Source organism: Podarcis liolepis, assembly GCF_965112155.1.
Source record: "Podarcis liolepis genome assembly, chromosome: 10".
Lineage (NCBI taxonomy): Eukaryota > Metazoa > Chordata > Lepidosauria > Squamata > Lacertidae > Podarcis > Podarcis liolepis.
The window spans coordinates 40,043,999-40,069,735 of record NC_139562.1 but is presented as its reverse complement, the minus strand read 5'-3'; the positions used below and the strand labels follow the sequence as shown (position 1 = coordinate 40,069,735).

General features: G+C 39.6%; 1 protein-coding gene across 1 annotated transcript in view; it reads left to right on the top strand.

Moving 5' to 3' along the window:
• The window catches only part of TMTC2 (transmembrane O-mannosyltransferase targeting cadherins 2), a 197,425-nt gene that overhangs the window by 51,709 nt on the left and 119,979 nt on the right, over nt 1-25,737 (top strand). The window lies entirely within an intron of this gene.

Genomic DNA, 25,737 nt, shown 5'->3' with positions numbered 1-25,737 from the left:
TAACTGGATCAATAAAAACACAACCCATTATTCATTACTTACACTGGTAATATCACAGCTTGACTTATTATTTACTAGATTTTTTAAATGTGCGTTGTAAAATTGGTTCTTACATTAGAATTTACAGTTTGTGGACAATATTTTCCAGAGAATTTTCTAGAGAATTTTCACTTCACATCACTACCTGTGATTATTGATTCCAGGAATGGAGGAAAGGTCAAACCGCGTCTATTTCTTGTGTTGGTTACACTCACTGACTGAGATTGCTAACTGCCCATTAAATGGTTTTAAGAAGTCATCCAGATCCCCTTCTTGAGTGTCAAGAGCGGTTAGAGTGATACTGAAAAGGGTTGGAAGCTCTTTGGAGCTCTAGAAGCAACTTAGAGATGCTAGAAGATCTGATGTGGGAGCAGAAAATGTTGGGTAGGCGTCCATCTTTGCTCAACCTGCATATTTCTAAATAAACACAACAATTCAAAAATGTCACAAGCTTCCTGTAACATTCCACAAATCCTAGTTAGTGCTACACCCCTGGAAATTCTCACGGTTCAGATAACTTAGGTACACGCAACACTATTTTGTAGCTGTTTTGTTCACCATGAAAACTTGCTTTTGCTTTTCAAATGATTTCCCCCCCTTGTATAGATACTTTCTGATGTGCATAATTCAGGAATCAATATAATCAATATTCAAAGTAAGACAGTGTTTGCATGCTTTTCGTTGAAAGCAAGGAAGCCCAACCTAACTAGGTATGCTAATTGTGTCCTTTTAAATTTTTTTTGTTGGGCAGCCTGTGAGTGGAGCTTGCCCTTTTTTCCTTGCTGTCTTCATAGCAGAATAATTACCAATTAGTAATAGCTCTGCATTGAAGTGATTTGTTTTTCTTCCTCTTAGAAATGAGAATGGGGGAGAAGGAGGGAGAAAAAGGTTAAGGGACCTTAGTGTGGTTTCATGGGATGAACCACTTCTTTTAGAGAGAGGCTCTGTATTGTCCCATAGCGTTTTGATAACTTGACCCTATCCTGGATCTACTGACCCTTGTTTCTTTGTTCACACATGGAATGCTAATTAGGGCACTGTTTACCAGTGTATGCCTTTTTGAAATCAGGTCCCAACCAAAATGCTACACTGGTGGTCTTGAAAAGTAAGGTTTTCTTAGTGCCCTTTCCTTTTAGTTTTGATGGGCTTCCTTCATCTCCATTACAATTTCCGAGATATTAACATATAATATTGGACTGAGTGGATGTAGAATAGAACAATAATGTTGTGTGCTTAGATGGCTGGGCAAGGGAGGCATCTAGATAGTTAACTAAAACTAGTTCGCGACTACAGAAATACATGTTTTCAACTGCTATGCAGGCTTCTTACAACACATGTGTCAAATTGTCATGTATTTTATTTCTTCCTATATCTTTCCCAATTCCCATTTTTCCCTGTAACCTTTCAAATGATGTGTAGAACAAAGTTCTGCTGTAATACTAAAACACTGCTTTGTTATATTTTAAAAGATGGAGAAGAGAGTTTCCGTGGGAGTTGCGTTTTCCTTCTTTTAAATCTCAGAAAAGTAGGGAAGGATATGATGAAAATGGACTTTGGTTTGCAAGCAGCTATACATGAACAGGTTTCAAATTACTTACACCCATGTCAACGTTGTATGCCAATTATTTGTTGGACAGAAAGTGCTTTAGCTGAGGAAGTAAATCATGCATGAATTTGGGTGTCATGGCATTCACACTGAGGCCCAGGTGCTTTTACTGATGAAATTTGAGTGCACATGAAACTACACACCAGGAATAGTCAAAAATCCTCATATTTTCCTTTTTAATTGGGAGCTGTGGGCTTTATTATGTGGATTCTATCTCAGTGCTAAAAAGCTGATGAGCTGAGAGAATTATCCTTAGTTGCAAAATGCCTTCAATTATACAACAATCTACATCTGCTTAAAGAAAATCTTTGTCTTTCCTTTTCTGAGTGTTTTAAGCGTTCAACATGTTTTTAAAAGTGCGCAAACTGTGTGAAAATGTTTTAGCGATTCTGAGCACAGAACAGTGCACCAACCAATTCACAGAAAGAGAAGACTTATCCATGTTTGATTGTTTTTCAGTTGCTGGTCAAGAGTGGATGCCCAGCACTGTGATTTTTAAAATCACATTTGAACACACCTATTTTAATGACTTTTTACTAAGTTTTGTGCTATTTTCCATAACAGAAGTCTAACCAAAGAATGCATTAAGAAATGCAAAATCATGTTTTCTGTTTACCTTTTATATTAATTAATTAACCCCTTGAAGGGGACATATTGAAGTAATATTACACCTTCTGTGTATAATATAATTTTGAAAATAGATTTGTCTTAAAGAAACAAGCTCATCTTAGGTGATTTCAAAAACAATGTTTTGTTCCTTACTGAAAACTGATTTTGTATTGGCCCAGAGGCTTCCTCAGTGTTGTTCAAAACCCTTATAATTAGGATCATATTTAAAGAAAACTAAGAAACTGTGCATCTAGATTTGCTAAGTTCCTTTTTGAAAAAATGCAGTTATTGTTAGTTCTGTACAGCAGAATTTATCTCCGAATTTGTCCAAAGTGGCTTGGTATTTGAATTCACATGAAACTTTGTCTTTTGATCTCTGTTAAAAGGTAAAGGGACCCCTGACCATTAGGTCTAGTCGTGACCGACTCTGGGGTTGCGGCGCTCATTTCACTTTATTGGCTGAGGAAGCCGGCAGACAGCTTCCGGGTCATGTGGCCAGCATGACTAAGCCGCTTCTGGCGAACCAGAGCAGCGCACAGAAATGCCATTTACCTTCCCACCGGAGTGGTACCTATTTATCTACTTGCACTTTGACATGCTTTCGAACCACTAGGTTGGCAGGAGCAGGGACCGAACAATGGGAGCTCACCCCGTCGCGGGGATTTGAACCGCCGGCATTCTGATTGGCAAGTCCTAGGCTTTGTGGTTTAACCCACATGTTACAACCATGTAAAAGGTGTTTGATATTGATGGTATAAGAAAGCAGTAAAAACAGAATTTTTAATTTTTTTAAAAAAGAAAGTAATGAGAGTAAAATGTATTTTCTCTCTCTTAATATATTGGGAGTTAGTTGTGGACTCGCAGTCCCCCCTCCCCCTCCCTGTGGATTATCCTCTTTATTCTTCTTCTGGTGCTAACCCTAGCATTGTCTCCACTGAAGTTGATGTCATCAATGTGCTGTAAACTAATTTGCAAGTAGAACTTGAAATGGTTTCTTAAACTCTGGATGATGTAAACCTGCTTCATGGCTAACTCTAAAAGGTGAAGCAGAGGAGTAATTTAGGAAAGGGAAGAGAGAATACAAACATTTATTTTTGGAATGCTTTGATGTATGTGCTGGCAAGTTTCAGCAAGTGCTGTTAGTTTTCATGGAAGCCCGATGGTCCCTTTGTCTGTAGATGTTCCTTGGTCTTAGGGGTATAATGCAACAGTGCATCTCTTTTTTCAGATCTACAAGAGGCCAATTTAGTGACCCGGTTATTATTTATTCATAGTGTCTCTGGTAACACGTAATGATCATAACACATATCATTACATATTAACTACTTTGCCAATATTGCCCTCAAACCAGGAAGTGTAATTATTTTGATGCATCCTACAATACATTTAAAAAGTAAACCTCCTTATAGAGTAACCAAGACAAAGGGTTCATAATAAAAGAGCTGTGCCTTTGTGGTATGGTACCTGCATGCATAAGGCCTCAAGTTCAGTCCTCAGTAACTTACAGCAGGGCTGGGAAATGCTTCCATTTCTTCCTAAAGAAACCGTATTGCCAGTCAACATAGACAAAACTGCACAATATGTTCTATTTTGGTACTGGGCAACTTCATAGGTCCTCATGAAGCGCAGATAAGGTAGCCCTATGTTTCTGACATTAAATCTGCTTTTTGGGGGCTGAGATAAGGGGAAGTCACTGTTGTATTTCTCTCAGAAGGATTTCCAAAATAACAACTTTGGTTGCTTCCTGTCTGTCTCTCCCACCCATCCTTTGTCAGCTCCTGATTTTTGAAATTCCCACATCCGTTTAAATATATGAAATGACATCATTTGACTGACTTGAAGGAAGTTTACAACTGACAGTCCTAATTATTTTCCAAATAATGCTTTCCGACAGGAAAGTAAGCAACTTCAACTGAAGGGACATGACAGATTTCCTTTGTTTTTTCCACACACAGGTTGTGTGTGTGTGTGTGTGTGTGTGTGTGTGTGTGTGTATGTATGTGTAGAGGGGACTTCTAAAGACCTTAACCTAGAATCCGCCTGAAGTGGAAGTAACATTTACTTCAAGGCTACTACTGTAGCATTTCAAAGACTTTATAAATAGTAACTGGGGGTTGCTATTTTAAGTGACATCCTCTGAATGAGTTGGTAGTTTCAGTAAGAAATGTAATAGGTGCTTACCTAGCACCTAAATGCAGAGGTCCATGAATAATGGTGTTCCCATAAGATCAAAGAATTTATGTGCCTGAGACACATTTTAACCCTCAGAAAATAGTCACCTGTAACTCTTCTCAAAGCCAGCAATGTCATATTCAGCCACATATAATAGTTGAGATAAATAGTTTAAAAATAATTGATGATAGATGTGAATGACAATTCTGGAAATGCACCATGCTTCTAAAGACATATATAGCCCTCTATAAAAGTACCAGAAATTATGGGACTCTTGGAGAGCTGAGGATGCTCTTTGTCTAAAGCAGGGATGGGGACCTATAGCCTCCAGATGTTATTGGCCTAAGGCAGCATGGGCAGTGATCAGGGATGATGGGAGCTGTAGTCCAGCAACATCTGGAAGGCCACCAGCTCCTCATTCCTGGTCTAAAGCATTAATAAAGCAACACTCATCACACAGCTCTTCGAAGAGTAGGGGTCTCGTTTCTCTCTACTTAACTGAAATAACAATGGATGCTGTTTGGAAATTGGGAAGAAATTCCCAGCTACAAATAGAAGACATCTATTATTAAGAAAATGGCGTTGCTACAAGAGAAACCAAACCCTGAGAAAGAGAAGTTGGGAACAACTACACTTTTATTGCACTACCAAATGGCTGTCAAAGCATACCCTTTTATATGTAGGAAACCCCTGAGGTTAAAACTATGAATACACTGATGTGGAAATAACTTTCATAATGAATGAATGGGATTTACTTGCAAGCAAGTGTTCTTAGAATTGTGGGATGAGTTTCTCCTTTTGGAAACTTTCTAGAGCTATTGCACATCCAATGTGCAAACTTCTTTTTAAAAATCCTAGGTACTTTTAACTGATAGAACACTGGAGGTTCAAAAAATAGGATGGGTTGTGGGGACCTTATAATCGTATGTTCTCAATGGCAGTGGGAAAAGCTAAAATAAAAGGGCCACTTTAAGCAGGAATACATCTGCATTTTAGGAATCAGAAACTGTAATTTACTAAATTACAGTGCTGAAAGCCAGTCCTCGCTATTACGGTATTGAATGTTGTATACAGAATGACCATTTATAATAGGGGGGAAAATTACTTAATACTAGAGTCCCACTGAAGATGTAATTATTCTTTTTAGTTTATCTTACTGCAGTTAGTGGATACCTTACGGTCCGTTAATGACACATCAATCAAATCAAGCAATTTTATGAAATTAGTGTCAGGATATATTTCAGAGTCAGCCTGTAATCCCTTCACAAGCCTTGCACTTCTCTATTTCTCTTTCTCTGCTTTTGCACTACAATGACTTAAGGCTTCTAGCATTCTGTACAACTATCCCCCCCCCCCCACTCCTGTGGCCCCGTGTCTGGCTTTTATGGAGAGAAAAATGGTGAAGCTGCATATATCCCTGAATTTGTACGCAGAGGCACAGAGTTAATCACGCTTTCCGTTCTTTCCCCTCAGAAGATACCCTTAAAATATTCTGTGTAAAGCAAACTACATATCCAGTTTCTACTGTGTGTACTTGCAAATATGTCGAAAGAAGTGGACAGCTCACAAATATTTTACTGTTCAGTGCACACAGTTAAGTGTAGAGAGAAAAGGGACAACTCTGTTCCTCTTTATAAAAAGTGTCTTGCTGGGTGTTTTTGGAGGGTTTTTGTTGGAAACTGCAATGGGAACATTGGTCTGTGCCAGTGTGGTGTAGTGGTTAAGAGCGGTAGTCACGTAATCTGGGTAACCGGGTTCGCGTCTCCGCTCCTCCACATGCAGCTGCTGGGTGACCTTGGGCCAGTCACACTTCTGTGAAGTCTCTCAGCCCCACTCACCTCACAGAGTGTTTGTTGTGGGGGAGGAAGGGAAAGGAGAATGTTAGCCGCTTTGAGACTCCTGAAGGGGAGTGAAAGGCGGGATATCAAATCCAAACTCTTCTTCTCTTCTTCTTCTGTTATCCCATATTGGGTGGGAGGGGGGAATGGATTGGAAGCAAGGAGTGGGGGAGTTGCAGAAGAAAAGCACCCACCCCCTCCTTGCCACTGTGTATTTATCCCCCTGCAACTTGCACCCCACCATGATGCTGTTTTGCAAAAAAGAGACAAATGGGGTTTCAAGAAAACAGGTTGATGTGGGATGTACAACTTTGCTTTTGTAGTAGATGATCAGGCAAGCAGCTGCTTAGGAGCCTGTTCAGCCATTAAAACTCCAGGGTTTATGATTTTTATTAGAAGATAAAACTTAAGCAGAAAAAAGCACAGGACATAGTTTCTTGATCCATCTCCATACCTATTCCTGTAAATTGGTTTTCTTAGACACATAGGCCTTACAGCTTCTCTCTTAATTTACTTGTGTAGGTTAATAAAAAATATCAAACTGGAAAACTGAAATAACTTCATTTCCATCTGACAATTTAAATTTACATCAAGGGGCATAGTTTCAAGTGAAATTCCTCTTACTTTTGGAAGGATGGTTTTTTGGAGGGGAATTGAAAAAATAGAAAATAAAGGGGAAATAGGTTTAGGAAAAAGGAACAATTAGGCAGTAAACCAAAAAAAGGCTAATGATAATTAATGGTAACTGTATCCTGCACAAGCCACTGCCAGTGATTTACATAAATTCTCATTAAGGCGGATAATATATTTTCTTCAAGTCCCATTAAACAAGCTTTAGTTAGCTGAGCTTGAAAAACACTACCATGAAACTTCAGTTGTCAGGTCATTATTATACAGTACCTGAAATAGGTTTTTGAAGGATTATGTGAACACATGCAGGAGACACCTACATCCTTCAAGCAAAGATGCTGTGTAAACAAATACGTCCAGGTGTTGGAGGTGGATCTTCCTTGTTGTATTCAGCTCATGGTTGAAATACATCCCAGTATCTGGGTAAAGAGAGGGTTATGCTACCCTCAGTGGTGTACTACTGTGCCATCATCCAGCTAAGCCGTGATTTATAGGTAGACTAAGCCAAACGGCCGTGGGCATAGCTGAAGGAAACGTAAGTAATGGGAACCTGTTATGGGCCTTGATTTGGTTGCAATAAAAATGATACATCAGTTCATTAGCATGATCCTTGCAGTTGGGGGCAAATAGAGATGAATGCTGTCTTGTGCAGATTTGCTTGTGGAGTGCTGTATGTTTAACAAGGCATTCAATCTTTGAGGCAAAAGAATGAATTCAAAGATGGCACAATAATGTAAAAAATGGAGCTAACTTAACCGAACAGGAGAAATTGGCTCCAAACTATACACTTACAGATGGGTGCAAAGGATGACCTCTTCCATTGTATATCCAAGATCTGTAAAAAAAATCTCAAGGCATCTAGGTAACCTCTGTTTGATGTGCCTGTGTATAAATACCCCTCTGAGACACAAGGACTAATTTCTAAGAGTTATAGTACCTTGTAACAAGGTACCTTGTTATGCCATAGTTCAGCACAAAGAACTAACTTTGTTTCAAGTTTCTCAAGGAAGACATGCAGAAAATTGGGGTAATGTGTGGAAAATTTCTGTGTTCAACTTTTCAAAGGAAACACCAATAAAATTTTAATTTTTTTGTGTTTGTCTAAAGAATGTGCCCATGCATATGCTTTTCTAATACAACAACACAACACAAAAAACAACACAACCCTATAAATTTAAATAATGTGCATTCTAGCTTTTCATTGTTCCCTCTTTAATGGCCTTCAGTTATTCATACAACACAGCAAGACAAGCTATGGCTTACCATGACTGTGCAGGCTCCTGAAGCAGAGCATGCAACAACTTTGCTTCCTCCTGGTTTTCTTTGTTCCCTTACCGTGCTCAGCTAAGCCAAGATTTGGCTTCACACGTTGCCCAAACCTAGGCTTCACATGCTAACCATGAACTGTAGCCAAGAACAAACCTTAGCTCAGTGTGATATAGGAGTCAAAATGAGTAGGGAGGAGCAAAGTGACTGCCATCTCATTTCTGGAAGCCCACATGTTTATGCTGTCGCAGCAAGCCATAGTTTGGCTCACTGGGTCAACCCGGACATAGTTTCCCTTTACTTATGGTATGTCTATCTCTCGCATTTGATGCCCACATTTGCCTATCACAGTAAACCATGATTTGACATGATGTGTGCAGGCTGTAATGAGCCTCAGGCCTACTCCTCACAGCCTCTTGCTTGCAGCCAAGCATGACTTGGAAGCTTTTACTTTGTTTTCCTTAAACATGTTTTCATGTTTTGTTTGAATCCAGGGTTATGATTTAACACTAAGCATAGTTTTGAAACAAAGGCATTTTCGTAACCCATGGTTTGAGGTAGGTTTGTTTTGAAACTGACCGTAGTTAGTGTTTAAACATGGTCCATGAATGCTTTTAAAGGTGAAATATTTCCCTTAGCATGACCTTCTTTTGAATTCTTTGGATAGGGTGTTCTATGTATCACATGAATGCTGCATTGTGCAGTAAAAAGACATTTCCCTTTTGAGAGCTAGTCCACCTAGAAGTAATTCATATAGCTTTGGCCTTGCAGATACTTATTTAGTCCTCTGTTTTCTATGTTGTGCTAAACTTAGTGTTCAGAAGAGCTCCAAAGATTCCGTAATCCTTGGCTTCTCTGTTTTTGGTTGCCTATTTCAGTGCTACAAGGAAGCCATAATTCCCAATAATTACAGGCTTAGCGGAGCTGCCTCTTTTTAGGAACAGCCACTTCCACCCCTAGACCCCAGTAAAGATATCATCTTTAATGATGCCTGTCTAAGAAATCATGCCCAGTCTTTTGCTATGGCATGAAATACCCCTGTTTTTATGAATAGCTGTTCTCAACTGTTCTATTTTATTTTTTATTTTTTATTTTTAATATATATTTTATTCAGGATTTTCTTGTTTTACAGAAGTGTAGTGTCTCGTATTCCCCCCCCCCATGTAACATTTTTACAAATCCATTTCATTTGTTGAGGCATTAGGGGGAGAAGAAAAGAAAAAAAGAAAAAAGAAGGGGGTGGAGAGAGGGAAGATGGATAGGGGTGGGGTCGGGTGGCAGTGTTTCTATTATGTTTAATGTATGTAGAGTTTGGTGTCAGCGTTGTTTGTGTTGTTCACTTGTGTTCCTTTGGTGGTGAGAGAGGTTGGGGTTGGCCTAGGGTGTGATTGTTTGCTTGTGATTGGCTGTGGTGATCTTTGTTTTTGTGTGTGGGTGAGGTGGGTGGGTGTTTTGGATCAGGTTAGCCATATTGATTTGTATGCTGTTGGTGGATTATTGTCACTGTCCTGTTGGGCTGTGTATGTGATAAAGGGGAGCCATACCGGGGTGAAGGCGTCTTCTTCTGTTTGTCCCCGTGTCAGTTTCAGTTTATTAGTTAATTTTTCTAGTAGGGCTGTTTCCCATACTATTTGGTACCATTGGTCCATGCTTTCTCCTGACAGGTCTCTCCAGTGTCTGGTTATGGTGTTTCTGGCTGTTCTATTTAAGCATTCCACACTGTACTGTGTTTTACAAAAGGTAGTAGGCAGTTGCACCTCAAAGTATGGTACTTTGGTGATGTGGTAGTGACGGGGGGGGGCAGGGAATCTTCTACCTGGCTTTGTCTTTCACATCATAGTTGTGCAATGTATGGAAATGCCACTCAGGTGTTTCATCAGTTTGCATGGATCATTCCTATGCTAATACCATTCATTGCATCCGTGGCCACAAGTTTGGAAACTACCTTACATGATTAGGACAAACTGTGCAAATGAGACTTGCATACATTCATTTTTGATGTGACACCCTGACAAACTTTTTTCTGTTGGAAAAAAAGAAAGAAAAGTTGCCACATGACTGGTGCTGGTATGAATCATACATCTATACTGTATTTCAGTTGTAAACTGGAGATGCTAGGTAATATGGAGAGGTGTGGTGAGAAACACAGTATCTTTGTACTAATGCTTGCAGAGTCCCATATTATAGCTGGCATAGAACTGCATGACATTAATTATATTAACCATTGGTAGACATGGCTTCACTGGTTGAACAGATGCAATTACTGTTGGTGTTGGCATGTAAGAGTACAATCAAGGCTCCATCTTAAATTTCTAGTCATTACTGGTGACCATATTTACATACCTCTTAATCTGTTCATTCTGTGCTTTATCATTCATCTACTTGCATTCAACATTCCAGTTACCTAAGATACACACACCTTCACTGGATCTTGGCTCTTATTTTCTTCAAGCTGTGTTAATGCGTTGCTCCTCTTGCATGCATTTTTCACTCTTGGTTATGCCTGTTAAGGTATTCAGTAGGATTCCAGGAAAAGGTCTAGTGCAAAAGGATTATCTTAAAATTTTGTAAGGGACATATCTGGAGAGGGGAAAAAACCCTTCAAGGTTTGAACTTTCTTTGTCTTAGGTGACGTGAACTGATTTGACAACTGAATGGTGAATTTTTGCATGGCTGCTGGTGTTGTTGCAACAGTATTCAGAGCAGATATCTGGCAATCTGTGTTCTCATGCCCCCTACCCCATTAGTAAGCATAACTGTAGGCAAATAAGGAATAGTTTATATTCACTAGTTAGTTTACCTTTCAGCACATTATTTTTAAATAAGATGAAGAAAACCTACACAGATATAACAGTTTCATTACAGCATGAAGGTTTTTTTTCTCAAATAAACTAAATGTTAATGAGGGACGGTGGATATATTCTAATATTTGTGTGACCTGGCAAATGGCTTACAAATCAAGAAATAACTACTTGATTGGGGGAAAAGGTGTATGAAGGTTCTGGCTGGGTTGTGCTGAAATATATGATATTTAGTTTCTGAGCTGCCTGTGTGCGTGTGTAGATAAGTGTGTGTTTCTGTTAAATTCCTATGGGTTGCAATGCCGAGAGACCATAGCTTAGGATACGCAGAACTCCTCAAAAGCATCTTTTCTGAATCTGCAAGTTTTGTGTTCACTTGTATCAATGTTGACTGTGGGGGAGAGGCAAGTTGACAGTTATCCCTTTAAAACAAAAACTGGTTGCCTGCTGCTCAGCTTAATTATGCGCATTAAAATAAATATTGACCTTTTGTGGGAAGCCCGCGTAACTCTTTAAAGCTCTTTTTATTATCCTATTGCTTACACGGGTGGCTCTGGCTTCAGTAGCTTCATGGAATCAACACAGAAATGTATATCAGGCAGAAGCTTCCAAGTTTCCTTTCTCTTCCCACCCCCACAATGTAACAGTAATTTGGTAAGATTTTGTTTCTCACTTACTTGTCATGTCGCTGTGCTACTCTACGACGAAAATTTATGGTCGAGTGTTGAGAGAGCTAATCATTGTCTTAATCCAGCACAGCCTTTTGTGATATTTGGGTGCTTTTACAGCTGGAGATGGAAACAGTTGCTGCTGCTGTATGAGAAGTGGATGGCCTTTTAATATTGCGCTAGGGAGCTGAGGAAAGTGGTTTACCAGTGACTTTGGTTTTTTAGTAGGATTGTAAAAGAGCTTCGTGTTTCACCCACATGATCCTTAGGAAAGCTAAACCTCCTGGAAAATAGCTGTTAATTTTTGCTCGGCATCCAAGTTAGTACCAAAGAGAAGGTGATAACTGCTAACTGAAGCTTGGCCCTTAAGTTGTTAGGGGCACCAGGTAGGAAGAATACTGAGAATAGAGTTATATTTTCGCGAACGCCACCAGCCAAATTCAGTCGAAGGTATTGAAATTGCAGTGCGCTTATTGTTGCAGATGTAGTAGGAAGGAATGGGAACTTTATTGCAATTCCTCTCATGTGAACAGATTTTCCATATTGCTCACATTTTTATTCTATTCATGGGGAGTATTACCCAAAATTGCACTGCCCCAAGCTCATTGTGTTCATTTTACCTCTTCTAAAGCAATTTCTCATTTGACTGCCCAAATCACGGAAACTATAGTATTCAATCAGTTGAATTGTTTTTCATTTTATGGGTCAGTCTCCCATGTTTTTAAATTGCAGCAACTGAGGGATACCTGTCTGTTTCCAGTGTTTTGGTCCCTCCCTCTTTGCTTTATATAGGGCATAAGAGACTTAAGTCATGCAAATGTGATGCAGTATTGACACTCACTAGAATGCTCTGGTGTTTATGTCAGTCATCTGTTGGCAGATCAGCAGCTAGCATGTTCAAAGGTGAATACATCCTAAAATTGTCAAGATGCAGTGAATCTGCCACCAGCTTGCTGGCATACACGTCAGTGCGTTTTCATGAGTCCAGAATAGTCAAGGCTTGCAGAAGTTCAGACTCAAGAAAAGACACAAGGGAGAGCGGATGTAGCTGGTCCTTTCATGGCTTACATAACTTGGGGTTATAAAGTTCAGGAAGGAGAGGGAAGATGGGTGCAATTAGCTTCACATCGCAAAGATCACTGTTTTGGGCAAAGAAATGAACCAAAACATATGTTGCCTACCATGATCCTCAAACATGTGTCTCTGCCAGCAGTCAAATAATTTAAACCCTGTTGGGTTGCATTGGGATCAGAATGTGGTTAGAAGAGAGGAAAATATGGGGAAATGTGGGATAAAGATGATCTGCTATGTGAGTTCAATGATGTGAAGAGCATTTGTGGAGTGAGAGGATGTAAACTTGTGAGTACTAGGCTTGTACTCTCTCTCTTAGGTGTCTATCCAGGCAATTCTATTTTTCTTTTGCTCATTAAGTGGCATGAAGGATGGTGTTCTCTGAATTGCTGGGAATCACAAGTGAGGAGGGGACTATTGTACTCAAGTCCTGTTCCAATAGGCATCTGATTGGCACCAGTGAAAAAAAGGATGATCTTTGATCTGTTCCAGCAGGACTCTACATAGGTTTTTATGTTCTTCTGGAGCAGCAGTGGGGAACAACAGGCTCACAGGCTAATCTTCCTCAAACCACACCCACCTTCCTATCAGCTGATATTACTTGCAATGTTGGCTGATGGATAGGAGGGCAGGATTTAATCCTGCATTGGCAGGAGCAGGATTGCACAGCCAAGGCAGCAGCATTCAATTGCCTTTCATCAGTGCACAGGTAGGTGGGGAAGAGGAAAAAAGGAGCCTGTACAATGCTGGTTTCTTTTCCACCAGCTGACTATCCGGGGCTTGGTAAACCCACATTTGGGATCCTGCGAGGTGGGAAGGGCCACATACCAGTCAAATTTGGCCAATGAGGCCAATCGCGATAAGGCTTGTGGATTCAAAAAGATTCCCCTCCCATGGAGTTATCTGAAATGGGACAAGAAGGCCCATGGAATTGCCATTTCTTCTTTCATTTTTCTTGATTCCATCATAGTTCCTAAAGTTGAGTGTTAAATAGCAAACAATACACATGTTTCAAACTTTGGCCAGGAGACTGGTTCTCAGAAATTTAGTAACCCAACTTTGGCCAGGAGACTGGTTACTTCAGAAATTTAGTAACCCAATAAAGTTTTGAGAATTTAAGTCATTCTGTGAAAACTTCGTTGCCTATTCCTTTGATTATATTTGCTCAGATCTTCCAAGCTTCTCTGCATGATAATACTTACAGATAAAACAGATTTTTCTGTGTCATCAGAATACATTTTTCACTTTCCGATTTATAGTCTTTCCCAATGAAAGGCTATGGTGATGAGGTTGGAACCAAGCTGAAATACATAAAGCCCATAATTATGCAGAACATTTCCCCAGTTCCCTTAAAACCATTGTTCATCCTTGGAGGACCACAGGATATTTTACATATGACAGCAGTATTCACGAGAAACATTTTCTAATTGATTTTGACACAGGTCTCTACAGCAAGCCCCACTTGGTCTGCAGAAGAGAAAAGAATTTGCCTGGCATGTATGTGGCCAGTGTCTGTTTCAACCCTATCATCATCATCTGAATTTACCGTATATACCACCCTATACCTGGAGGTCTCGGGGTGGTTCACAGAATAAAAACAAGCCAACCACAAAATACGCAATAAAAATAAATAAAGGTAAAGGGACCCCTGACCATTAGGTCCAGTCATGGCCGACTCTGGGGTTGCAGCGCTCATCTCGCTTTATTGGCCGAGGGAGCCGGCATACAGCTTCCAGGTCATGTGGCCAGCATGACTAAGCTGCTTCTGGCGAACCAGAGCAGCGCATGGAAACGCTGTTTACCTTCCTGCTGGAGTGGTACCTATTTAGCTACTTGCACTTTGACGTGCTTTCCTACTGCTAGGTTGGCAGGAGCAGGGAATGAGCAACGGGAGCTCACCCTGTCGCAGGGATTCGAACCGCCGACCTTCTGATCGGCAAGTCCTAGGCTCTGTGGTTTAACCCACAGCGTCCCTTAAAACAAATAAACCAACCCAATTACCCCCTGGGGAAACTCAGGCCTATGACCTCTTTTATCTGCCCCTTGTTATTCTCCATAAACCCCACTTCCTCTTCCCAGGCCCTGCCTCACACTGGGAATAATCTGTGCCCTCTTTGACTGCTTTTGCCTGGCTGGAAAGTTCCCTTGAATTGTGGTGGTGCCTCTTGCTTGCTGGAATGGAGAGATGTGTGTGGGCAGAAACCTTTCTTTTATGTGGCTGTAACATAGCCTACTGTGTGTAGGTAAAGATTCAGAGCTGCTTCTCTACACACCTTTGCTGCTATCCATACCCAAAACTAGCACTCACCAAAACTTGTACATTTGCCCAAGAGGCAATTAAACGGTGTGATGACTTAGCCTGTCATCAGGCTAAGTAGGACACTTATAAAAAACAATTTTTTTTTATTCCAATGCCACAATATATTTTATCACATTTCATTCCATTGTATGACTAAGTTGGTATGCCTATTTCTCTGTGTTCCTTCTCAGTGGTAAACAAGAAGTATTAAATCGGGACGAGAAATGCTTCTCATAAGTGTATTTAAGTTGCTTTCTGCACAGGTGCACAGTGCTTTGCAGCCATAATTAATCAGGATACAACATTTAATATTGTGTTTAATAAGAATGGCCGACATATGGTTAATAAAATAATGGTGCTTTAAAACATCCTAACAGAAGTTGCAACAACTTATTCTGTATTGCTAGTTACGTAATGCTCAACCTCAGATGGCTTGGGTCTTTCTAACCTTGCTATGTTGCCACTGTATGCTACTGTTTCTGCAGCTTTATCAGTATTGGGGGATAAAAGGTTTGTTGTTACTATTTTTGCTTTTGCTTTGAGGAGCTGATGCAGCTTTACAGTTCTGAATGCTTGAGTGCTTAACCTCCCCCTTTCTGCCCCACCTCTAATACATTTATCATTCTCTTAGTTTTTGGTATGAAAGGATATAGACAGCCTTTCAAATGGTGGTGTGAGAACTGAGACTAGCTGATAATAGGTTTTCGATTTTGCATTTTTATAGTGGGACCTTGATTCCCAGTGATAGCTTTCATCTGTTAGCTCATTTATAGCCACTAACAAGACTGGCAATATTATAAAGAATAGATGATTTTTGCTGGCATGTAGACACGCTCCATTTTTTTTAAAAAAAGGTTTGTTTTATTTGTTCTTCCATTCTATTTATATTTGTATAATTTGTATAAAATAATTCAGTCATATTGTTGAGAACCCAAAATGCTTTAAAAGATACTTGGTACTTAGTAACCTGAGGGAAAATGACACAGATAGCAATCTAACCTTGGTGCTATAGATTCTTTTAATTTTTATTTTTGGCCTTAAGCAAAGGATGAATGGGAGCAATATTATTTTGCTCCTCTCTGTATTTCTGAAACACACCTTATAACATAGGTTCTAAAACAGGGATCAGCAAACTTTTCCAGCAGGGGTCCAGTCCACTGTACCTCAGACCTTGTGGGGGGGGGTGGACTATATTTTGAGGGGGGACGGACGAACAAAGTCCTTTGCCCCACAAATAACCCAGAGATGCATTTTAAATAAAATGACACATTCTACACATGTAAAAACATGCTGATTCCCGGACCGTCCGCAGGCCAGATTTAGAAGGCGATTGGGCCGGATCTGGCCTCAGTTTGCCTAGCCATGTTCTAAGTGATGTGGATCTTTAGAACAATCCCTTAAATGGAAGTTGTATGCTATTTAGGCTAGCTTTTGAAGACCAAACAGATGTTAATATTTCCTCATTTACTATGCATAACATGGTATATTTCATGGAGAAACCATAACATTGATTATCCATAACTAGTTTGTCAAATTCTAGAGCTGTGTGCAAGCAGTGCAGTCAGCGGGTGAATTTCATTAGCTGTCCTCTGATGTAGGAACATGATTATTATTATTCTCCTTTTGCAGATCCCAAATTGTACATAATATAAATAGTTCTGTAGATGATTTATGTGCCAGTCTTCTGCTGCATGTTAATATTAATGCTCTCTCTGAACTCAAGAAAATAAAAGAAAGGAGAACTACTCCTTGGCTCATGTTCTTATGCACATGTCATCCCAACTACTTTCACAATCTCATCCAGACATTCAGCACTAGTATTTAAATCCTGGCATTCCAGGCTTTTTATTCTAAGACTAGATTAGGCATTGATCATAAATCAAAAGGTGCTGAAAACAGATTCTCCATAGTGAAATTTCTACTTAAAACACCCAACTTGTGAATCGGGGCCAATGCATAGTATGTGAACACCCAATGATGTTCCACTTATCAGGGGTGTCATCACGCCCTCAGGATTGTGGGTGCCTGCCGCTGCAGCGTAGACGTGCAACATCACACACATGCCTATGGTTACCTGGAGTAGCACCTACCATATGAAACTGCATCTCTATAGAAATAGCATGCAGCAACTATTTTATGGTTTTGAGCAGGCTAAAAACATTTCTTTTTACTGAAGCATTCCTGGAAGGCTGATATTGATTCATTCTACTGTTGACTCGGGTTCTCTAGAAACTACATTTCTCTGATTTTTTTATGGTATTTTATTCTGTTTTATTCTATGAGATTTGTTCTTTGAAAATCATTGGAGTACAGTTCCCTTTGGCTCCAGCTGGCACAGCCAATGGTCAGGGATGATGGGAGTTTTAGGCCAACAACATCTGGAGGGCATTGTGTTAGCTATCTCTGACTTAGATCGGCAGGTCTCCTTAGAAACATGTTTGTTTGTTTTTGTGTGTGTTTTTTTGGTGGTTAGAGAGGTTGGGGTTGGCCTAGGGTGTGATTGGCTGTGGTGATCTTTGTTTTCGTGTGTGGGTGAGGTGGGTGGGTGTTTTGGATCAGGTTAGCCATATTGATTTGTATGCTGTTGGTGGATTATTGTCACTGTCCTGTTGGGCTGTGTATGTGATAAAGGGGAGCCATACCGGGGTGAAGGCGTCTTCTTCTGTTTGAATAAAATTGTTTGCAGTATCAGCAGGAGTTGCTTCCATACAAAGGTCTTTCACCTTATAACAAAGCAACTGATGCCCTCACCCTATGTATATTTTCTACTTGGGTTCCAGGTATCTTCAAATCTGGGCCCCTCCATTGGTAATAATATCCAGGTCAGGAAATTGGAACTGCTTCTGCCACATAGTTCTTCCTAGAATAATCTTGATGTCAGAATCTGAGAGATTGCAAATATTATTTCACATTGATTTAAAGAAAGTAAAGCCTAAAGTAGAATAGTGGCTTAGTTTCAAATGTTAGCATGGCAAGAGCACTGAGGGTAAATACTTTGTTAGAGCCCTGAAATGGTATGTTCCCTACTGATACAATTCCAGTTCTCTCTACTTACTACTTTGAAATCAGTGTAAGAGACGGACCAAATAATAGTAATAGTAGTAGTAGTAGTAATAATAATAATAATAATAATAATAATAGAGAACTGAAAGATTCTCAATGGCTTAAGAGCTGGCCCACTTGTCCCTTTAGATACGTGCCTGCTAACATTAGGGGGAATTCTTTGAAGGTGGTCCACCACTAGTTTTAACCCCACCCATATTGTAAGATCTGGTTCCCCCTTATGCTGATGGAGTTGTAAAGTACGAGGAACATATTGGCATATGTGATGGGGATATAGCTATGTACACAAACAGGTTGTAGAGGTGATTGGCAGTATTGTTGGCAAACAGGTCACCATGGATGCCAAGTTGTATCTCCTATCCATTTTTGATGGTGCCAGTCCTGACCTTGCCTCTCAACAATTGATTCTATATCTCAAGGGTGGAATGGCACATCTGTTTATTCTGTGGATCTGTGGTTTTAAAAAAGTCATGTTCATTGGCATTTCCGAAAAACTGACTCATAAAATATGTGCACCAGGAGTGATGTGAGACCCCTCCGAATTAGTTTCTTTGTGGTTTATATGACCAAACAATCTCATGGTTGGCACATTCCCATTAGAAATGAATTTATTTGGCAACACTCAAGAATATTTTGTATGTTTGGTACAAATACACATCTTGTATTCCACTATGGAATATATTTTATGCCATTCATTCCTTTTTATTATCTTGTAATTTTATTCTTCCTGTTTTTATTATTACTTTGAGCTTGATGGTATGCTTGTTTGGACTTTTAAAGAAATTATAAAATGCTAGCACAAACTCTTACAATATTAATAATGCTGAAGGTTCAAGATTGCTGAGCTTACGGGCAGCATTATTATGTTTCTAGGGACTTTCATTGACTTCTAAACATCATATTCTAATAACACTTCCCTGCCAGGTTAATCTATTTAGTTTTTTTCTTTCACATAGTTTACTGTAAAAAGTAAGATAATTGCAGTGGAGTCTCCTGTTGCAGTTATACACAATGGTGGATGCTTAAACATGATATAACGCACTTAGAAAGGTGTGGTGGAGATTCTTTTTCAGTGTCGTATATCGGAGCTGTATCCCATTTTATGTACCCTGTAGTGATTAGGAGTTAATTGAACTAGCATAAATGTTACACCATTACAGCAAGGTAAGTAAACCATTATTTGTTTTTGAGAGAGCAATAAATTAAGTTTGATGACTCTTTTGTCATGCATCTATGCTGGGCAGCAGCATTAAACTCAAGTATGATCAGACCCAACTGTACTAATGACACAGTTTCTTGCTCATGATTATGTATGCAGCATCTGAAAAAACCCTGAAACTACTTGTGGAACTTTTGATACCAGCAATGCCACTTTTATCTTAATGTGCCTGAGTGTTTCATGATTAGTACGTATAGTATATGGGAACTGTTACAACAGTATTGAAGCCAGACACATGGTTGAACAAACACACACACACACACAGAGAGAGAGAGAGAGAGAGAGAGAGAGAGAGAAAGAAAGTGTTTGGGCCACTCTAGTGATATCATTTGGATCAGTTTAGGGTTATAGGTTAAGTCATTGAGTATCATAATCTCTCTCCTTTCAAGCAACTTTGTCCTGCATCATTGAACCATACACTTTCTCTCATCAATTTTGGTAGACAGTTTTATAGAGAGCGGATTGCACTTACCCCTCTGGTTAATAGGAGGCACAGGCTGATCTTATGCACAAATTGAATTAACTCTAACATCTGAGTCATAAAGGAAGATCTGTCTCAAGGCAAGCAAGGGATGAAGGCCAGAGAGGGAATGCAGCATTTTTTTCCTCTTCACACTTTCAGTAGATAATTCGTCCACGGAATCACAGAACCAGAAGTGGATCATCTATTCTAGTCCCAACATACCTGTACCTCCAGTGGTAAATGTCTGCTTGACCTTGTGTCACCTGGCGCCTTTCTTCCTAAGGTTGCTGTACTGCTGCAATGTTGTTCTTGCAGGTTTTTTGAAGCTTCCCCCCCTGCCCATTCCATTGGCTATTGTAGAAAGTGAGGGGAGGAAATTCTCAGGATAGCCACAGCTTCAGATAATATGTCCTATGGGCTTGCCTGGTTTTCTGTTTTTCCCATAGAAGCAGGCCAAAGACTAGAAAATTATTCCTAATCTCTAGAAAGTGTTCATTTTTTAAAAAATGTGAGCCAGCTGCATGCACTATGCACAAATATCATCTCTTCAGTATTCCATAAATAGATTTCTTATTTTGATGGGGAAATAAGGAAGTCCTTAGCCTTGACTTTCAATCTTTTCCCAATATTTCTTTTAGCCATTTTGGCAACACAAGATATATTTAAAAATACAAGCCATTAGTGATATTATGAGTAAGCCACAGATTCCCTCTGGGATGCGCAGAATGGGCAGGCATTAAAAGCTAAAGGGGGGTAGACTCACTTATTGAGCCTGCAAAGGTTATCTGTGGCTGACAGAAACATGCCAGTTCTGCTGGAACTTTGACAAATGGCTCTCCTTGTGACACTTTTGCCTTTCAGAATTTTTTTTTAAAATCCCCATTTGTAATGCTGGAATAATGACTAGAATCTGAAGATAAAATCTTCATGAGAAAACTAGCTGATAGTAGTGATCTAATGTTTGCTGGTTCCTTTAACCTAGATTCTTCCTGCAGAAGTTAACCACCTGAAATATTGTGCAGATAGTGTCTCTAGCACTTGCTAAGGTGTTAAGGAAACTGCTTCAAACATTGCTTTTGATTTGGCCAACGAACATTTAATAGATGAAATAAATGTTCCCACCATTTGTCCTTAGTTTCTTCTTGAATTTTTCTTTTTATTTGGGGAGTAAGGAAAAAAAACCCTTGATCACACTTGCACAGCTGAAAGTAGCAAGATTCAGGTGTTGCAAGCACCCTCATAATTGAGATATCAGTGTTTACTGTTTGATGCTGTAGTTGTTCAGTCTCCAAGGCTTTTCTGGTAACTGCTCCAAGGAATAGCTTTCCTGGCATGCATCGTTCTAAAGGACATATGAGAAAACTGTAGCCCTCCGTATGTTCTTGGACTGAGAAAACTGTAGCCCTCCGTATGTTCTTGGACTGAAACTCACATGATCCCTGACCATTGGCCATGCTGCCTGGAGGTGATGGGAATTGGAGTCCAACAACAACAACTGGAGAATGTCAAGTTAGTCTCACCTGCTGTAGAGCCGAAATAAGTCAGTACCTTTTTATTTTTAGTTGGAATTGATTCAGCATCATGACCATTTCTCTTCTAATACTTAACAGGTGTGTGTAGTGGGTGTTTTATTTTCTGGACACCTAACAGTAAGCAATTACCGCATTTTTATCAGTTTTCCTCATTCATTTATTGTCTTTTTGAAAGTAGTTCCAGGTATTTCTCTCTTCTCTTCTCTACTCCCCTCCCACTTTTTTTAAAAAATGGAGTAATAGAGTAGTATTGTTTCCAATGAAATGACTGCTAGTTACCACAAAACAGAAACCACATATAGATGCTAGTCTTGTTCTAGGGCAAACAAGTGGTCTAGGAGCATGGATATTAAGTCTCTAAAAAGTATCCTTTTTGTAGACAAACATCCACTTTGTTCAAAAGTTTTGATACATGGTTTAGAATAAATGTTTTCCTTCTTAAATGTAGTTTCAATAAAGTTTAGTGTAGGAAACTAAGTAGCTGTTTGAATAGTAAAACAATTGAATCTGTTTACCAATGCACAATAATACTATGTGCAAGTCCATCAATTACATATTGGTTGAATGTGGTTCCTTCTATATGCAAAGCATGCTTTCTGCTACTGATCTGTGACCCGTCTCATAGTTTTAAGTTGAAATGGAATTTTTAAAGTTCTCTTTTCATGTAGTTCCCACCAGTCATCACCATACAACTGAAGAGCTTCAACAGATTTAATACAAAACCTATTTTCTTCTACAAGGTATCTCAGGCTTATGAAACAAATTCCTGTGCAACCTTCATCCCTGCTCCCAAGAATTCACTGGAGTGGGAACTCTTAACACCTGTACAGAACTCTGTTGATTTCTGATAACAAAAGCTGGATATGAGCATTTCCAATTTAAGTCTGTTCTAAAGAACACATACACATATAGGTCAAATATTGGCCAGACCAAGAATAGAAATTACATTGTAAAGTATCAGGATAACTGCAGTCTACTGAAAATGCAAGTGATATACATCGACAGTTGCCAGGAGCTTACTTATTCCACATTTATTTTTGGGTCTACTCATGCATTAGTTTCTTTGGCTTAGGCTGTTTCATTCAAATACTTAAAAACAACAGCAACATACTCATGCATGGACTATATACAAGTGAAGATATGCCTATTAATGTGCATAGGAGTATGGAGTTCACAATCAATTCTTCATAAACATAAAAATCAGGAATTAAGTCAGGAGAGAGTTTGTATATCTCTACTGCCTGCTATGAAAGAAAATCATATTTGAGCAGGTCTCAGCACAGGAGATGATATGAGCACTGTTACACTATAAACACCAAAAGGTCTGTGGAAACAAATAGTATAGCATGTTAAAGTAGCTTAAACATAAACAGATATAGAGGCATGCACCTAAAGACAAAGCAGCCATGACTCATGCATAAAGCTCAGTATTTTTAAATAAGTGTTCCATTATAGTCACAAGTAAATTAAGTAAAATGGGAATTTTATAAGAACCCTTATATCCTTTAAAGTTCAGTTATGACAGAAGCGTTTTGTCATAAAGTGTCAGTGGCCTATGAAGACAGATTTCTCTGCCTGTTTCATTGCAGTCCAGGGGAGGGGAAGTAAAACAAGGCAGAGGAATCTCTCTGGAGAAGCTTCTCTTATTTGATGTTTTTTCTTAGACTGAGGAAGATCAATCAAACCAGGAAAGCCACTGAGGCACCTATATGAACTCTAGCCAACCAGCTGCAATACCTATCTCTGGCCATTATTTGTGTGGTGCTGCAGTGCAGTAAACAAAGGGATCCCTTTGTATACAGGCGACAACCATTTCATGTAGGGGTTCCATTTCTGTTACCTGCACGTGTTCGCAGAGCATGCATTAGCATGCTTTGTCCTGCTATGCGGGGATTCTGCCCTCATCCCGGTCCAAAAGGACCTGTGCGTTGGTGAACTGTGGGGAAGAGACCAGCTGCCAAGTCACACTTCTTAGTTGTAACAAAGCAGCATTCGCTTCCCTTAGTGAGTCCTTGAGGAAATCTGCCCACTGCAGGGTCTCTTTTCCCAGGATACCTGCAAATGGGCCCTAATATGTGGGTTATCAAATAGGTAAAAGAGAAGATGGGAGTGGGACTTGTCAGGGGATTTTTTTGTAAAGTCAAAGACGACCATGGGGTTGCGGTGCTCATCTCGCTTTCAGGCCAAGGGAGCCGGCGTTTGTCAACAGACAGCTTTCTGGGTCATGTGGCCAGCATGAGTAAACCGCATCTGGCACAATGGGACACTGTGGTGGAAACCAGAGCGCATGGAAATGCCATTTACCTTCCCACCGCAGCAGTACCTATTTATCTACTTGCACTGACGTGCTTTCAAACTGCTAGGTTGGCAGGAGCTGGGATAGAACAACGAGAGCTCACCCCGTTGCAGGGATTCGAACCACCGACCTTCTATTGGCTTTTTTAAAAAAAAAGCCTGTTGGGAATGTTTACCTGATTTTGCAAAACTTCAGAATCGAATCCTTTTAATTCTCCTGGTTATATTTTCTAGTCCTGTGAAGTTCATTAGCATGATGGACTATGTTGCCTCAGTGTAGATTTTCTGGAAAGTGAAGTCTGCCATCATTAAAGGCCACTCTTGTTTGGCTGTGGTAGTGGATTGGAGGCAGTCCTTGATTGTTTTCAGCATTCTATTCATTGTCTCTCAATCTGGAAACTTGTGCTTCAGGATGTGAGATCACAAACAGAAGATTTTGATGTTAAATTAAAATATGATGGAGCAATAAATGTACCAGAGATGAAGATTTTGTTTGTCTCCTCCCCCCCCCCCATTTCCATTTCTAATAATAGTTAAGTGGAACCAGAAATGGAGGCAAAGTTGATAAGCAACCTCAGCAAAAATCAAAATAAATATTTTACTGACCTCAATCTATATGAAAACCAAAAGGATCTACATGCAACAAATGTTCCTTAAAATGTTACAGCAATGTACTTTAGACAATGGAACTGCCGAGCTTTGTATTAGTATGTATTTGCAGAACAGTGGTGTATTTGCAATGTCAGCAAATTCAATAACGGCAGCGATTTTTTCTATTTGGAGCAAACCTGCTGAAAGCAATCCATTTATATATAATGTTCTTTTTTTAAAAAAAAAAAGGCAAAAAGGATGGGTAGTAATGTGTGTGAGGATCTCTGATGTTTTCTTTCTTTCAGTTTCTGTTGCATCACTGCAGGAATGAACTCTGGTCATAAAACATATAGCTGCGTCTGAAATTTTGAATAAATCTGTTTTTCCATTAATTCTGTTTGCAAAAAATGGGAGAACATACTTTTTGTATCTTCTTTGCCAACCTAAGCCCAATATCAGCCATCCCATTAGTAAGATAAAGTTGTCCAGTGTAACACTTGGCTGTATTGTATGTGTGTTTGTGCTTAATTGTTACATATCGTTTTAGTGATTTACCTATAGACCTGCTAATAGAGAAATATTTGCAACTAACAATTGGGAAGGAAACCCAAGTTTAACAACTTAGCATCCAAGCCAGTGTGGTGTAGTGGTTAAGATCGGTAGTCTTGTAATCTGGGGAACCGGGTTCGTGTCTCCGCTCCTCCACATGCAGCTGCTGGGTGACCTTGGGCCAGTCACACTTCTTTGAAGTCTCTCAGCCCCACTCACCTCACAGAGTGTTTGTTGTGGGGGAGGAAGGGAAAGGAGAATGTTAGCCGCTTTGAGACTCCTTAAGGGGAGTGAAAGGCAGGATATCAAATCCAAACTCTTCTTCTTCTTCTACATGTATGTGTATAAACTCACACCAGGAACAGATTCCTTTTATGCAAAAATAAACACAGAGAGAGAGAGATTCCATTTCTGTTTCATTTCAGCTGGTATGATACAGTAGCTGAGGAAACTGAGTTTATACCTATGCCATTACCTGTATGGAAGCTGCTATGGAAAATATGGGGTTAGAAGGGACAAAATAGAACAGTCACTTTGAATTTATGGAACTGGCTACCAGCAAAACTTGACTTCAGGTCCCTGTGAAATCCATCATCTTTTAGCCACCTATAGTTGGTCAAACATGGGCTGCAGAATTATCTTTATTAGACAGATTTGTTGTGTCTGTCAAGGAATTTCTCTGTGGATTAAAAATTTGCATACATCTGGTAACTTTGTGTAGTTATTGCTAGTTCATATCAGCAAATTTAATTCCATCATGTAAATTAAAATAGGTGTGCAAAAGGCCAGTTGGGGTTTTAGTTTGGAACTGGTAAGGAATTGCTAGTTTAAGCCACACTTTTTTGTCAGCTACTCATATTTCTTTTACGTTTTAATTATAACCCATCAACTCATAAGTGATTGCTTCTGGGTTAGACTCAGATGAATGTCATTGAAGGGTGTTTTAATTTAATGGATCCAGCATAACATCTGTTTCTAAGGTTTTAAAAGCCAATTTATATGGAAATTTATTGTAGCAAAAAGTCA